The following is an 18,428-nucleotide window of genomic DNA, read 5'->3' on the forward strand; positions in this document are numbered from 1 at the left end:
TATTCATTTTAGCATTTTGTAATTTATTGTGCCACTACTGGCCAAGTCAGAAGAAAGACAATTTTGGCCAAATGATGAACCTCACAACAGTTCAAATTATCCATTGTCACTTGGCAAGGAATTGCGGGGGGGGGGGGGGGGGGGGCGGGGGAGGTTCTTGGCCTTTCTGAAAAATAATTCAGTCTTCATTTTTCTCCAAGACATTTCATGTTTTCTTTTGGCTCCATTGCTCTGTGCTATATTCAAATACATCTCACTTCAAAAGTACTTGTAGAGAGAAGAGGAGGAATTTCTATTTAAATTACTCATAAACAATTCATTTTCATTGTGGTCTTACATTTTTAAGATACTAATTCCTAGATTGAATTCCGTTACCCAAAACACGTACCACTAGAAATGGAGGGCACCGTCAGCTTCTCTTTTTTCTCCCATCTCCTCGGGGAACCTTCCCATGGCATCCTCTGCGTTCCCACAGCAAATGCCCTCCTATTGCCTTCCATGAGCCCTGTCACTTCACCTCTTCCCCCTCTCAATGCTCTTATTTGTTTCACTCTATCTACTGCAAAGAAAGAATAATCCACTGCTTTGGTTGATAATACGTATCCCAAAGTTAAAGTCATAAAGTTTATCATTTTTTCTAAGTCTCTTTCATTCAGGAAAAAAAAAGTGTTTCTTATTTTGTAGGAAAAGACAGTTTTCTGTTTGTTAACAGATAACCTATCATTAAAATCAAATAATGATCCCATGAGCTTATATTATGCCTACTTAAATTCAAAGATACATTTCAGAATTGTTCTAATTCATTCTCTGTGTTCTCAATAATTTCCATAATTTCACCTTAATTCCATATCTGTGTGGTAGACAAGAGTAAGAATTATTCCACTAGTATTTCAGAGAGAGAAAACAAATGGGTTGCTATGGAAGTTTCTCTACTAATTACATGCATTATGTGGTCATTACCTTTTTCTTTTATAACAAATTCCTCTAGTATGTGTGTGTTAGGGTTCTCTAGAGAAACAGAACCAGTAAAATATACAAGGATATACAGAAAGATTATGAGGGATTTCTTCATGCAAATATAGAGACTGAGAGGTCCTACAATCTGCCATCTGCATACTGGAGACCCAGGGGAGCAGGTGGTATAGTTTCAGTCTAAACCTCAAGGCCGGAGAACTGGCGGAGCCAATGGTGTAAGACCCAGTACAAGTCTGAAGGTCTGAGAACCAGGAGCTCTGATGTCTGAAGACAAGAGAAGATGGATATCCCAACTCAAGCAGACAGCCTGAGCCTTTCCTTCCTCTGCCTTTTTGTTGTCTTCAGACTCTTGGCAGATTGAAGGATGCCTTCCTGCATTGGAGAAGGGGATCTTCTTTATTCAGTCTACCAATTCAAATGCTAATCTCTTCTGCAAACACCTTCACACACTGAGACACACTCAGAAAAAATGTTTTACCAATTATCTGAGTATTCTTTTAGCCCAGTCAGCTTAACACATGAAAATAACCAATACAGTGTGTTTTATGAAAATTCAGATGCCTATAATGGTAAATTCAAAAGTGGCAATCACCCTGGTGTTAATCTCAAGATCATTTAAAAACAAAACAAAACAAAAAACTAGGCCTTGTTAGCAGATATGTGCAAGGAGACCAATATAAAGATGCGGGAGAGGCAGAGATGATAGAAGAGAATATAATCAAGGCCATCACATGAAGAAAAGAGCAGAATTCTTAAAGATATTGATGAGTAAAGGGTCTAGAGCAGCGTTGTCCAACTGTTCAGTAGAACTTCCTATAATGATGTAGGTATTAAGTATTTGGAATGTGGCTAGTTGGGGATTTGAATTTTTACTTTTAATTAACTGAAACTCAAATTTAAATAGCCTCATGTGGGGGAGCCTGGGTGGCTCAGTTGGTTGAGCATCCAGCTCTTGATATCGGCTCAGGTCATGATCTCACAGTCATGGTATTGAGCTCCTCATCTGGCTCGCGCAGAGTGCAAAAGTCTGCTTGGGATTCTCTGTCTCCCCTGCCCCCTTCTCTCTGCCCCTCCCCTGTTCATACTCACTCTCTCAAAACAAATAAATAAACTTATAAATAAATTAATTAATTAATAACTTCATGTGGCTGTGGGCTACTATACTGGCCAGTGCAGTTCCAGAAGCTAAAAGGGACCTTGTTTTTCTTAGTGCCTACAGGAGTCTGGCAGGGGATAGTTCCACCTTAGAGAGGCCGAATGGTGAAGAAGAGAGAGCACAAGACGAAACATCAAATAACCCGTGTTCTTATCCTGATTGCGCCATGAGCTTGAGCAAGTCATTTGCTCTTTTGTTCTCTATTTGTGAGTGGGAAGAGTAGCCATCTGCCCAGCCCATTTCATGGATTCTCTGAATACTCCAAATGAGATCACAAACAAGAAAACCTTAGGTTGTAGTTCAGTCATTCAGATCTAAAGTACTATTGTTTATTGACTTAGAGTGACTCCACAAAGAGGAAACTAGAAAGAAAAAGTTTGACTTTACTTTCAACCAGCTCTCTTAAATCAGGTTGTCCAGAAATAAACTACAAGAACATTTCCATAATGGTAGTTTACTCAGGAAAAATCAAGAAGATAATGGGGAAGCAGAACATGAAAGGGGAGAAGGACAAGCCAAGTCCCAGTCTTGGCTGGATCCCCAGGGCAGCTCTGGAGTGTAAATTACACCTTGGAGTTTATCTCAGCTCCAGACAAGGGAGTTGGACTTTTACAGCTCCCAGTCATGAGTTCAGGGCTTCCCTGGAGGATGTTTTCAGCTGTATGTGTGTGGTATGTGTGTGTACCTCTACACGCACACAAGCATGGATGCTAAGGCAGCAGGTGTAGTTCCAATAGCCCAAGTAACAAGCAAGAGAGTCACAGAGGGACTGGCCAGTAGAAACAAAGGCCAACACAGGCCAGGGGAGGGGCACAAAGACATAGTAAGGGGTCCCAGAGATATGAGGGTCTGGAGCCCCAGACGAAAAGTAATATATTGACTATCAAGGAATGGAATGGGGAGACTAGACAGAGGAATCCTAGAAATGAATACAGTCCCTAAATAAAATGACTTAGAACATGAATAAAAATCGCATTTAGCTATAGCAATTAACCACAGTTATGCTTTAGATAAATGCTCCAGGTCTTTTTTTAAGTTTTGCATCTTTGGGGTTTCTACTTCCCACATTCCAGAAAAGAAAATATTTTTGGGCTTTAAACAACAGTGACTTTGTTTTTCCAGCACATCAAACAAAGGGAGAGCTCACGGATTTAGGAAACAATATAAAGCTAAAAATTAGATTTACTGCAGACAAGTCAAACTTGAGCAGCCTGTCTACTAGCACATTCTTGTTTGGGTCCACTAACTTTCACCTTCAGCCTGAAGCACCTATGCTTCCACAGCTTTGTGTTTTCTTTTTTATCTTTCTCTTTTTTATTTTATTTTTTTTTAATTTGTAAGGATTGTTGCCAGGAAGTAACGAAACCTGCTCCAATCTGTTCTCTTGGCCCAATGCTGATTTTTTTCTCTAGCTCTGTATGTTCTGATAAAGTATTGCCTCATTCCTATGTTTACTTTCTCCTACTACATCTTAGATAAGAATTCAATATTATGTTATTTATCTTTAATGTTCCAGCATATTCCTTTAAGAATTATAGGTTGTAAAGGGGCCATCCTTATATTCACATGTATTCTTCACAGATTTATACTTGAAAATCACAAACAAAAATGGGGGCAATCATAATGTTAAAAAAATTGGCCATGGAGCCTAACGGTCTTTCACTTATTTTTAAGATAGAACAATGAAATACACATAGCCACTTAAATGATATAAGCATTGCATAGGCAATGCTTAACATTTTTCATTGCTTGGAAAGGAGACTTTAATACCTAATATGCACAATATACTTAATTCCAAGAGATATTTGGCCTGAAAAATTATCCCCAATATTAAGTTTATCCAATTTAAGGGTTGCATCACACCATATTTTCAAAATATTTCCCCAACAGGGGCACCTGGGTGGCTCAGTTGGTTAAGCGTTGTCCAACTCCTGATTCCGGCCCAGGTCGTGATCTCATGGTTCATGGGATCAAACCCCATGTTGGGCTCTGCACTGACAGCACAAAGCCTGCCTGGGATTCTCTCTCTCCCTCTCTCTCTGCCCCTCCTTGCTCTCTCTCTCTCTGTCTCTCTCTCAAAATAAATAAATTTTTTAAAATAAACAAAAATTTAAAAATAAAATATTTACCCAGAAAACTAAGTGAAATAATAGTATACGATTTCTATTTTTCCATTTCCTATATAATTCCTATTTTTCTGATTTCATAAAATTAAATATCCACTTCAAGAGTGAAAAAAACAAATGGTTCCCAGATATTTTTTAAAAAGTCACACTTGAGCTAACAACTCTTTATAAAAAATCTATCAACACCGGTAAGTAATAATAATCAAAATAATAACAGATCTCAAATGAGTAGCAGGTATTTAAGATATTCACTATTTTACTATAAATATTTGCATTGAGTGTTTAGCAAATTGCCTGTTTTAACCACATCCAAATGTCCTTAAAACTTCTTAATTCATAATTTTTCTGAGTTTTAACCATTATATCTGATATTCTGCCATTTCCATTAGCTTTACCATCCCACTTGCTTTACACCAACTGATTCCTCATTATTTTTTCACAACATCCACATACATAAGAGAAAGCCAACCATCTACCAAACTGTGGGATAAGTGATAGGAATGGTTAGATAAACACAGCACAGTCCTTTCGTTGCAGAGTCCTATGGGAATAGATCAAGAGACTAGATCACAGTAACTCCTATCTAGAGGTATAACTTTCAGCAAAAAAAAAAAAAAAAAAAAAAAAAAAAAAAAAAAAAACTATCAGGCACAGCTTTTGAATGACAGGCTAACCTTCTCTTCCCACATATGCACAAATACAAGACTGATTGGTATGTGGAAAAATATATTCAACGTTACTCAGAATCAAAGAAATGCAAATTTTAAAAATTAGACATAATTTCTTTAACCTTCAAACTGGCACAACTCAGAAAGTTTTAAAGTATAAAAGGTTACCAAAGTTAATGGAAGTAGGTACTCTCCGATCCTTCTGTTCAGAGCAGAAATATATGCAGTTTCTTATTTTTAAGTGCAAATATTCCTTGTCTCAGAAATTCCTCTATTAGACATCTAACTTGCAGATATACTCACAGAATTCTACCATGGTATGCTTGTAGATAACATTTTTCTTGTTATCTGTATAAGAGCATAAATAAATAAATAAATAAATAAATAAATAAATAAATAAAACCTAGACACAAACAATCAATAGTATCTGGTTAATTAATTACTAAACACAAATAGAATACTCTGCAAGCATTAAACAAGAATTCAGTAGGGGTGCCTGGTGGTTCAGTTGGTTAAGCATCCGATTTCTTGATTTTGGCTCTGGCCATGATCTCACCGTTATGAGATCAAGCCCTACATCAGGCTCTATGGAGTCTGCTTGAGATTCTCTCTCTCTTACCCTCTGCCCTTCCCCTGCTTGTGCACTCTCTCTCTCTCTCTCTCTCAAAAAACAAAAAAGAAAATTGAGTATATCTCAATTTTTGTGATCTAAAAATACCCTAAATATAGCATTAAGTGAAATCTGATGTGAAACAGGAAAATCCTGTGACATTTTAAAATATGTGTGTGTGTTGAGAATATATATATATATAAATGCTAGCTGTATACTATGTAGTATGTATACCTACATATAGTATAATTACATATATATACTATATGCATACTAAATATATACTGTATATAAGATAGATGTACTACCTATAGTATAAACCTATAGTGTATATATAAATATATATATAACCATATATATATATATATATATATATATATATATATATATATATCTGATATATTTACAGCTGGAACACATACATATACATATATATGTGTGTATATATTTGTGGAGAATGTCTAAAATGCATCTCAAAGCTACCTTTAGGTAGAGAAACGAATTCTATTTTTTTTTTATTTCTGTTCCATTTAAATATTCAGCATTATGTAGAATTTTTATTTAAAAATGAAAGCTCAGAAACAATTCTTGAAGTGGCAATGGACACTAAGTGTATGTAGGACCCACCCACTCATTCACTCTGAGATATAAGCCCCCTAATTATTAAGAGCTGAGATATCCAGTCTTCTTAGTAATAGGGGCTTCCCCAGTGTTTCCTAGGACATGGAGTTGTCTGGCAATTAACTAATGTCCAATAATGATCTGTAAATTAGTAGATTCATCACATGTGAAGCTTCTGCCACCAAACTAATGGTTTGTTTAACAAATGGCTGATGTCTCCATTAGAGGCTCCTTTGTTTCAAAACAGCATTTGTTGCATTTGGCAAATGCCCCAGAAGCATGGGTATTTGCTGGCTGGCACTGCTTGATTCCTGCAATAGCAAATGTGTGCTCTGTAGTGGAGGGCAGTGGCAGGGAACTGTAAGAGAATGTCCCTGTTGTCATTCATTCATTCATTCATTCATTCATTCAGCAGGTGTTTACTGAGCACACACTATGTACAGACAATGTTGTACATATAGACATGACTGAAACCAATGAAAATCATGCCTTCTGGAGCTTACATTCTAGTGGATGGATGGATAAAATAAGAAATTAAAAAATAATTTAGACCATGTTTGATAAGTGTGTGAAGAAAATAAAGCAGGAAAAGGGTTAAATTTAATGGTCAGAAAACCCCTCTCGGAGAAGGTGATCTTCAAGTGAAGATCTAAAGGAGGTGATAAAGCAAGCCGAAAGATACATGAGAAGAATGCTCCAGATAAAGCAAATAGCAAGGGAGCAAGGCCTTCCATGAGTGTGTGCCTGTAATGTTTGGGGTACAGCAAGAATAGCTACTAAGTGCGTAAGCTAGAAGACGACATGATAAAAGATACCTGGGCGGAATTCATGACCCCACAGTAGGTAAGGCCTTATAGACCATTGTAGGAACTTGGGCTTTCTCTCTAGGTAAGATGAAAAGATATTCAAAGGTTTGATCCATGAAGCAACTTGAAATGACTTACATTTTTAAGAGTCGTTGTAGCTCAGTGGTTCTAAACTGAGGGTAAGTCCCCTACTGCCACCAGTCAGGGGACATTTGGCAATGTCAGGGGACACTTTTGATTGGATGCCTTGGGGCAGGGAGGTGTGCTACTGATGCCCGAGTCAAGCCCAGGGATGCTGTGAAACATCCTGCAACTCCCCACAATAAAAAATTATCTGGTCCAGGATATCAGCAGGTGTCGAGTTTGGGGAAACCTGTGTTGGGCTCTAAGTAGAAGGCAGAGCCAGAAGGACGGCAGACAGGAAGCAAAACAATCAACGACATAAACCAGATGACAGAGTATGGCTTGGGCCAGCTGTTCTGAACCAGCATGTTCTGAACCAACTCCCACCCCCTTCCTCCCCATTAATGCTACCACACTGCCTGCCACATCCCGTTTGACACCATGGCGTCTAACTTTTATCCTCAGTGTCATACTGCATTTCACACCTTTCCTGTTCCTCCAACACTGTGCTAGACTGTGCCTGTCCAGTCTACACGCAGACCACTACAACACTATTTTTCATCATATCATACTATCGATCCAGAGTGCTTTGCTCCCCATATCAAATGTCCAAACAATGCCACAGTGAAGACTTGCCAGTTTAATTTCTAAACCTTCTTTTCCATCCACCATCCGTTCCAAACATGCTGACTTTGCCATTTTCCACGTGGACCTCTTTTATTCCCTCCCTCTGGAATGTCCTCTTTCTCCTTACCTCCGAAATGGTTTTAGAATCTCACCTATTACAAAATCTGACTCAATCAATGCCCATATTTCTAAAAAGCCCTCCATAATGAAGCCTGGATAATTCTGTTTACACCTCTACTAGGAAGTTGGCTAGATGACTGCTTGGTGGGTTGATTTGAAAATGATTGCTCTGATTTCTCTGCATATGCCAGAATGTTCTGTAAGTTCCATGAAGAAAAAAAAAATCATATATTCTGTTCTCTTTCTCTTCCCTAAGATTCTGGGTAGTGCTGTCCACATAGGAGAAATGGATTAAATGCCTTGACTTACTGACTGATGAAAGAAATACTGACCTATATTGATATAACACTTATATAACAATTTGCCTCAGACACGTGGATCATCCCACCAATAACCTGGTCTCCTCCAGTTACTTTGTCCTACCCCTGCTTCTGCCACTCACTCTCAAGGCCATACCCTACTCTAGTCATTGTCAACAAATACCACTCATCTGCCCTATCATAGCCTCCTAATTGGTCTTCCTGCTTCCCCCCTTGCTTCTCTAGACTTCTCTAGAGTCTATTCTAAATGCAGCAGCCAGAGGGAATAAAGCAGGTTACATCATGTCGCTTCTGTTCAAAATCTGCCAGAGGCTCCCATTTCACTCAGAACACAAGACAAAGTCCTAGACCTTATAAGATTCAGACCCCTGTTATTTCTCTGGTTCCATCTCTGACTGCTCCCCATCACTCTGCTCCAACCAGCCTGACCTTCTTGGTGTTTCCCAGCACACTCAACATGCTCAACCTCCATGCTTCTGTAATGCTGTTCCCTCTGTAAAAATGCTCTTCCCCCAAATAGCTTACTTGAATACGTGTCAGTTCAACCATCCCTGCTCATTCTAGTTAATGAAGCTGTACCTCCCACAATATTCTTTTTCCTCTGCCCTTCTTTTATTTTTCTTCATAGAACCTGCCAGCATCTGACACTCATACAACGTACTTATTATTTTTATTATTTACTGTCGTTCTCCCTCCACTAAATTGAGGCTCCAAAGGGCAGGGATTTTGTATGTTTTCTTCACTCTAGCCTCAACATCCAGAACAAGGTCTAGAAGGCACTCAGTAAATAATTGTTCAATAGATGTTGCCCACAGTGCCAGGACCAGATGTTGCCCACAGGCTCATGCATTTGCACACACACTTACGTCCATGCACCCATATGCATGCACACACATACACACACACACATGTAAATTGGGACTAGAGCTGCATTGATGGAAAGATAAGAGCCTTCAAAAACCTCCCTTTTTCTCCCAGTCTTGGCTTTGTACTGAGTTCACTCCTTAATTCAAAGGCTATGGAAACTGTACCTGCACAAAGGACTGAGAATGACCAAGTCAGACTCCCTCTATTGATTTGCATCTTTAGACAAACTCCACTCCTGAAATGCCTGAGTTTTCCACACACTCACATCACTAACTTTGCAAAGCCTGAAGTTTCAAACCTTTGCAACCAGAGATCCAAATAGCATCCTCATCTACTTGATAAAAAGAAATAACTGGCTTTATCTCTGATAGGATATGGAATTGACTTTTATGCATTAGTCATTCAACCTTGAATTGAATTTTGACAGGCTCTGCAGTGTATTAAATTGCTCCCGCAAGGATGAGAAGTGTACATTCCTTATTAAATGTGTAACAGAACTCAATAATGCCTGTCATTTTCCACTGCAGAGATGAACTTGAATTAAAGCAGAATTAATTCAGCTAACTTAAGCAGAAGTCTAATACCAAGTTTATTTCAGTTAAGATATAAGACAAATAAATCAAATTCCTGTGCAAAGTTCTGTAGTAGTTCAAACAATAATCTCCAATTCAAAATGATAGCTAGAAACATGTCAAAATCAAGAACTTTATGAATCCTTTACAGTCAACAGAAATGCTTAGATGAATGGCACATGTTAAAAAGAAATGAACTATATTTTTCGAAAGGATATATAGTTGCAGAAATTAGCCCATTCTTAAGACAGCTCTGCTATATATTCACAGACAACTGGGTAGACCACTGAGGCATATGTGGAGCTGACAGCTAATATTTACTGAGCACCTACTATGTGCCAGGTACTGTCATGATCTCACTTCATCCTTATAAGAAAGAACAATGAAGCACTTCATTTTACAAACAGTTAAACCGACTCACATTTAATTATTTGCAGCCAATGTTTGAACCCAGGTATACATGAGCTGTATCACCTTCCAACTGTCTCAGTAATGACGCACTTAGTGGAATATCTCACAGACAGGACACATCTGAAAATATTCATGGAACGTAAATGACTATAGAGCTCAGTAAGAAGACACCCAGGCTATGGGGTGCTTAGATGGCTCAGTAGGTTAAGCGTCCCACTTTGGCTCAGGTCATGAGCTCACAGTTTGTGAGTTTGAGCCTGCATCGCGCTCTGTGCTGACAGCTTAGAGCCTGGAGCCTGCTTCAAATTCTGTGTCTCCCTCTCTCTCTGCTCCTCCCCCACTCATTCTCTCTCTCTCTCTCTCTCTCTCTCTCTCTCTCTCTCTCTCCTTCAAAAATAAATAAAAACATTAAAAAAATTTAAAAAAAGAGAGAGACCCAGGCTAGAAATCAGGGCCCAGTTTGCTAAATGACTTTGGACATCTTTATTTTCCCACCTATAAATTAAGAAAATAATGCTTTACTGCCTACAAGGTGTTATAAAATAACACTAAGACAGTATGTAATTAATTTGCTTGTGATGGGCTTCTTGCCTTGGCAAGAGTTTGGATCAGGTACCCTCCATGGTCCTGCACATGTCATGACACGAGGCTCCTAAGAATGCATGATTAATGCTGAGGTGAATCACTTTCTAAAGTAACCAATCACCCCATCTGTTTATATATACACATACATATTCTACCACAATCATTTTTCTTTTTATTTTTTTAATTTTTTTTAAGTTTATCTATTTATTTTTGAGAGAGAGAGAGAGAGAACAAGCTGAGGAGGGGCAGAGAGAAAGAGGGAGACAGACTATCCAAAGCAGGCTCTGTGCTGACAGCAAAGAGCCCAATGCGGGGCTCAAACTCATGAACCGTGAGATTATGACCTGAGCTGAAGTTGGACACTTAACCAAGTGAGCCACCCAGGCGCCCCCCTCCCCATCATAATCATTTTTCTTAAAACAGTATATACTTCTTCTTGGTTCATAAAGAACAATAGCAATGCTGACCATGCTCAAAGGTTTTATACAAGTCCTTTGATGCTATGAACATTTTTTTAGAGATTATGACCATGTACCCTGAATCCATAAATATTGAACACCTTTTCAATCTTCCATCAAAGATAGAAGCTTGCCTCAATTTTCTATCAAAGATAGTGACCTATCTCCTTAGGTCACTCATTACTACCCTTTAATGAACACATCATTACATCCTTTAAATATATGAATCCCTTTACTTGTCCCTCTTATCTTCCTTTTTATGTCTAATTTTGCCTTTTCTTTCTCTAGGACTCTGTAGATGTAGGAGTTAAAACATTCCCCCCAAGAACAGTCAGTCATTCTACCCTTTTGTGCATCACACTGTTCACTATGCCCTCCCATTTATAAATTTCAGTCTAATTTCATCAGTTTTGTATTTGCCATGTACCATCCTACCACACACACACACACACACACACAGAGTCATGACTCGCCCTTCCTTCATTAATGAACCTCATTTAACCTGATGAATTGTTATTGTACAGAATGGGTCTTGGGCAACGTGATAAGGTAGCTGCATTTTGCTTTTACCAAATCTCTGCTTGCCTTTATTTGAATTTTTCCCACTCTCCCATGGTACCATCAGCCTTCACAACTTCCCAGCCATCATAGCCCTTAACTCAGGCCTGCAATCTGCAGATACCAACCTAAGCTCTTGACCCTCATCTTGCTCTCCTTCTTACTCTCCACAAAGAAGATCTACTCTGTCTCTTGTTCTCTCTGTGCCTGGGTTTCTGATACACCAAACTATGTCAACATCGAACCACTAGGACTTGTTATCCAAACAAAATACCTAATTTTTATAGGTAATCATCTAAACAGTGAATAAATCCCTAGGGAACAAAAAAGAAAACAAGTCTGAAAACACCAAGTGAGACAGAAGGCCAACCAAGAACCACTTTGGGAGAGATGAGCCTCCCATCCGTCCCCGAGTCCCGCCTTTAGAGGGTCACCACTCCACCTCCTTACACTTACAGCCAGCATTGGCAAACCTTCTTCCGTGCTCCCTGGTAGTGCCATTTGAAGACATTTCACTGTCTATAGCTCACCTCTAGGTCCCTCAGTCCCCTCTGTGCCACTGTTATCTAATGCAACAAGTCAGACTTGCAGAAGCTTGTATAGTGAATACCTGATGCTGAGTGAACGTCACTACCAAATTCACTCTAACTATAAACACAACTGCTACTTGGTTCTAGTAAGCACTGGCATCCTAAGCTCATCAGTTCTCCCTAACTGTCCTGTTGGACGTCTGAGAGGGACTTATCTCTGGATTCTCAATTCCTGGGTTGTGACCAACTGTTTGGACCCCCATTGCCTCTTTCTAGGGCTTAATGCAACTACTCACCTGATTCAATCTACCCTTTGGATATTAAGTTCCATTTGGACCTTCTAACCTTTCCAAGATAGTTTTCTTAGCCCAACCATTCCAGAACTTGCTCTTCATTTAATAGGTAAATCTGCTTGTAGGTTTTAGTCCCTCAAAATCTACCCCTCTTACTGTAATTAAGGAAGCTCTACACCCTGCTAGTTCCCAGAGAGATCAGTCTTATCTTCTATGTTAGGGTTCCATAACCATCTAATCAAAGATCACAACATCTGAATCTAAATAGCACCTTCTTCTACTCTGCTCATCTCATTTCCCTATGATTTCTCCCAAATTCTCTACTATGAATTACTTCCTTGAGAACATAAATCAGTCCTTTCTACTAATGTCAGCAAATCTGAAGATTATTCTAAAAGCCTGGACACTTGGCCACAGCGATGTTGGTCCTTACGTACAATTCATATCTAACTTAATCAGCCTTGATCAGTGATAGAAGACTGCCAAGAAGTGATAAAGAAGGGGAAAATCCTATTCATTTGTTAATTTTTTAAAAGTGATCTTAAAGGTTTATTCAAAACGTACTCAAATGTATAGAGCTAGGTAAGCCTAGTTTAATTATATACCCACCCAAAGCAAAAACATATAAATCATATATACCTTATATCCTATATAATATCTTTATACTCCTCAAGGTGCTTTCACATAAAACTTTAGTAGAACTTATATCTCCACTCATTGCTCTAGAATATATCCACAATCTGACCTTGGGAAGAAACATCATAACCTAGGACCCTTCCTGACACATCCTATCTCATACAGCTCAGCCCCATAAGGATGTTTTCTCCTCTGGGTTTGCTGCCTCCCAAGAAGTGCAGGTGATCACAAGCTATTCATCTTCATTTCCAAAGCACTCTGGGAGATCAGAAGAGATGAGAATTGATTAATGTTCTCTATGGAAAGTTCAATAACTGTTTAATCACAGCTTGGAAATAAAGCAATGCTTCTGATCTTTTACAAATTAATTTAACGTTGCATTAAAAATAAAATAGGCTGTAAATTGCACTATGCAGGGATAATCAATGGCTCATTATCTTTGCTTCTAGCAAAATGCACTGATTCTTTTAAAGCCATTAATGAGCAATATTGGGCAGTACACAGCTGCAAATGTGCTCAAGTATCATTGATCCTACATCTATAAAACTAATCTCATCTGGCCAGAATTTATGAACAATAATAATGCAAACTGTTCTGCAGTCCATAGTAAAGAAATAAAGAAGAAAATTCACGTGCATAAGGCAAGATTATAAGATCACTGGGGAGAAACAATTTCTGAACTCTTATTATATTCTGCTACCAGCATATCATGGCACTTAATCACTGTTAAATATAAATCTAATAAAAGGGGATCATCAATGGTGACCAATGAAATGTTAACAGAGTCTTTCCATATAACCAAACCATTATGACAATTCTGTAATTTGGATTGATGTTACCACTTTCTTTGGGCATTATGAGAACATTATACACAAATTATCTGTAAGGTTACATCTATATTATCTCATGTTTTATGACATAATACTTACAAATATTTTGCTACTAAAACAGAAACATTGAGTTAAAAAATTGTTTTCATTTCCCAACTTTGCAAAATATATGTGTTGTCCATGTGTCCAGCTGCACATGAGAGCTCTCTCCTTTGAACACCCATAAAGCCCCTCAAACATAACATGTCCAAAAATCTTGGGCTAGCTCCAGGGAAGGTGGGGTAACAGTGGAGTCTTGGGATCTAGTTTATCCTGGATATCAGAGGGTGGAAAAAAGGCAGAACTGACCCTTGCAGCTTCTTTAGAGGGAGAATAGTGGGAAAATGGAGAACTCCCCACAAATGGAAAAGGAAAATAAAAAATGTAAAGCTAACCAATCCAATATGTATCATATTTTTATGTTCTATTTTATTTTCATTGCTTCAAAACAAGTAAAACTAAATTTTCTCGGGCAACGCAAAAGACTACCTTACAAAGAAACTAGAAGTAAACACCACAATGAATCATAACAAAGGGATCATATTTTGCCAAAAGCTTCCAAACTAATTCCCTTCTAAGCTTTTGTGGAACTTCCCAAGCTTTGTTGAGCTGAGTCCTAAAATGCAAGTGCCTAACATTTTCCTTTTACTACCTGCTCTCATCTCAAATAAGAAGAATGAGAAGTAACAACAATCCAGATAATATAAATATGTAGAAATTCCCCAAGGGCTTTTTAAAAGCTCTATCTCAAAACTTTAAACAACTAATCATATTTTACCTCCAGGGGTTTAAGATCGCTGCTGTTAACAATGGCAGCCTGCTGACCAGAAAGTTCAAACACAGAGAGCAGACCTTGATATTCCCTCTTGGCAGTATATAGGTAAGTGACACATCCCAATCTAGCAAGGGGTAAGAAGAGATATAAGCGACATGCTGCATCCAATTCCTCTATACGGTGCCTAATTCTAAAAAGACTGTTCTTGCCTATTTGTTAAAAAATTCATAATTTTATTATAGAAACACAAGCAAAATCTCATTCCCAGCATTTCCTCAAAAAGATTGTCAAGCTTGTTATTTGTCAAACTGCCAAGCAGTGTTTCAGAGCCCGGTTAGGTCAACACTCCGTCACACTTGGCAAGGCTAAATCTAAGAACACCTGAGTCTCTCAGGAATGGACAAAAAAGGAGACAAAATCAGAGGGTGAGTAAGACTAAAGGCAGGACCTGAGTGAGCCCGAAGTAGGGAATGCTATACTTCTCTCAGAACCAGAGCCATCCTCCGGCTCATCCATGAGGGGGCAGCAGAGTGACAGTCAGGTTTCTAGTGGTACCAAGGGGCACACCCAGGATATCAGAGAAAGAGGATTCTTCTTTCCCACCTACTGGCTCCCAAGACAAAGCTGACTTCACCTACTGCTCTGACAGCCTTTGGATGAAACAGACTCACAGGCAGGGAGACAAGCTGGTGGGAGTGTCTGAGGGCACATAAACTTGTGAAGACTAGTTGGCCTAATCATAAATTGTGTGTTCATCCTAAACTTTTTTTATTAACTTTGGCATAGACCAGTTTAATTTGGATAACTAAGGTCCCAAAGCCAGGATTGAAGCTGGCTAACAACTCTGAATTACAATACATCTGCAACTCTTTTTAAGCTTCAATATGAATGAAAATCACTCATGAATCTTGTTTGTAAAGCACAAGCATATATAGAAAAAATGTTCAACATCATGAGTCATTAGGGAAATGCAAATCAAAACCACAATGAGCGATTACTTCCTACCCACTGGGATAGCTAAAATCCGAAAAACAAACAAACAGACAAACAGACAACAAGTACTGACAGGATGAAGAAAAATTGGATTGTAGAAAGGTACAGACTTTTTGGAAAACAGTTACCATATGACCAAGCAGTTCCATCTCTAATTATATACCTGTATATAATTTTTTTAGTCTACTAAAACTTTCATACAAAATAGCACCGACTGGGTGGCTTCAAGAGCATAAATTTATTTTCTCATAGTTCTGGAGTCTGGAAGTTCAAGGTCCAGGTGCTGGCAGGGCTGATTCCTCCTGAGGCCTCTCTTGTTAGCTTGCAGATGGCCACCCACTTAATCCCTCTTCACATCTTTGTCCTTGTGCACACATACCCCTGGCATCTCGTTGTATGTCCTAATCTCCTGTTCTTATAAGGACACCAGCCAGACTGCATTAGGGCTCACCCCGATGGCCTTAGCTTAAGCTTAACCACCTCTTTAAAGACCTAATCTATAAATATGGGGACATCTTGAGGTACTGGGGGATAGGGCTTCAACATATGAATCTTGGGGGAGGGGGACACAAATCAGCCCGTGACAATACCGAGAGAAATGAAAACATATGTCCGCATAAAACCTGTATGTGAGTGTTCATAGCAGCATTATTCGCAATAGCCAAAAGTGGAAGCAAACCAAATTGTCCATCAGCTGATGAATGAACAAATAAAGTATGCTATATCCATACAATGGGTTATTACTTGGCAATAAAAAGCAATGAAGTACTGATTTATGCTACAACATAGATGAGCCTTGCAAGTATTAAGCTAAGTGAAAGGCGGCGATCACAAAAGGCCACGTATTATATTATTCCATTTATATGAAATATCCAAAAGAGCAAATCCATAGAAACAGAAAGTAGGTTAGTAGTTTTCAGGAGCTGAGTGAGGTATGATGAGTGACTATAGGTTCAGGGTTTCTTCTATGGGTGATAAAAGCGTCCTAAAATTATTTACCAATGATGGTTGCACAGCTTTCTGAATATATTGAAAACAACTGAACTGTATACTTTAAAAGGCTGAATGTTATGTTATGAGAATTCCATTTTGATGAATCTGTTATTTAAATCTAAAACCATGGGTATATTCTAGGCCCTAATTCTGAAAATTCTAATTCAGAATATCTAGAGAGGGTCCAAAAATCTGCACTTTTAACAAGTGTTTAACACCATGGAAGATTCTGTCGAACTTCAAGAAATAATAAGGTAAAAGTGGGGTGATGTGGGCTCTGGAGGCTACTTCAAAGGAGAGACCCAGGAGACTAAGAAGCTGACAATAGAACACCTACACTAAGTTTAATAATCACCTTTAGTGTGGGGAAGGAGCTGAGCATCAGTGGGTAAAGAGCTGATATATACACAGACTTGCACTTGAGCAGGTGGGAAGCGAGAAGGTACGATGTCCACCACGTTGACACAGCTGGTCTTTTGGGACTTGGATGTCCTAGGAAGATAAAGTTCTAATCCAGAGACAATCAACCCAAGGGTTCATTCACTGGGAACTTACGTATGAAACCAAATGCACACAGTCTAGTATTTTGCATTGGGGAAGTAGAGTATTTTGCACTCTGAGACAAGTGGAGATAAAAGAAAAATGACCACAGTTAAGGAATAATATAAAAAGTACTGTAGAATAGAAAGATAGCCCTGAATTTGTTGGATTCTTTTAACCATTATTGAGACAAATGGCACACACATAATGCCAAGGTTTGGGGGTACAGTTAGGGTTAAAAATAAGATACAGGATGCAGAATTTTGTCTCTCCTTTTGTAAAGACAGTATGGGTGTAAGGCCTGGGGAGCTCTACAAAAGTAACAACCAAGTTTCTTCCCAATGCGTATACTTGGTACAAAGCTAATGAGATAATGTCAATTACACAACCTTTAAGTATTATCATGAAAGAAGCAGGCAAACAGTGCCACCAAAATCAATTGATGGAAGACTTTTCCCGATTCTCAGCCAAAAACAAAAGGTGAAGTTACAGGAAATGTGATAGTCAACCCCCAAGATGGCTTCCAAATAACCTCCTGATATTCACACTGCTGTGTAACCCCTTCAACACTGACCAACAGAATACAGCAGAGATGAAGCTACATCATTTCCAAAATTAGATTGTAAAAGACACTACAGCTTTCAGCTGGGTCATTCTCTTTCTCTCTTGCATCACGTAGTCTGGGGGAAGGTATATACCACGTCATGAGTAACCCTAAGGAGATGTTCCTGTGATAAAGAACTAGGACCTCCTGTTGATAGCCATCTTGGAAAGCAGACCCTGCCCCAGACAAGCCCTCAGATCACGAGAGCTCCAATCAACAGCTTGAATGCATTTGTAAGGGAGAGCCTGAGCCAGAATCACCCAACCAGGTTGCTCTTGGATTCCTGACTCTCAGAAACTATGGGAGATAAATACTCACTGTCTTCCCCTGCTAAATTTTGGAGTAGTTCATTTGGGGATAATTTTACATAGCAACAGATAACTAATACAGGGGGTCAGTACTGGTTTTTTTATGCTATATTGTTTTAATCAATTGCACCTAATACCTATTACTGCTAATGGAAAAGTCAGAATCCACCATCCGCTGGGAAGGGCATAAAGTGGTGAAACAAGGTTTGGAGTCAGACAGACCTGGCTTTAGTTCGGGATCCACCACTTTCTCAGTGCAACCTTGGGCAAATTTCTTAAACTCT

Source organism: Puma concolor, chromosome B3, assembly GCF_028749965.1.
Source record: "Puma concolor isolate L17-30 chromosome B3, mPumCon1.1.hap2, whole genome shotgun sequence".
In the NCBI taxonomy this organism is placed as follows: domain Eukaryota; kingdom Metazoa; phylum Chordata; class Mammalia; order Carnivora; family Felidae; genus Puma; species Puma concolor.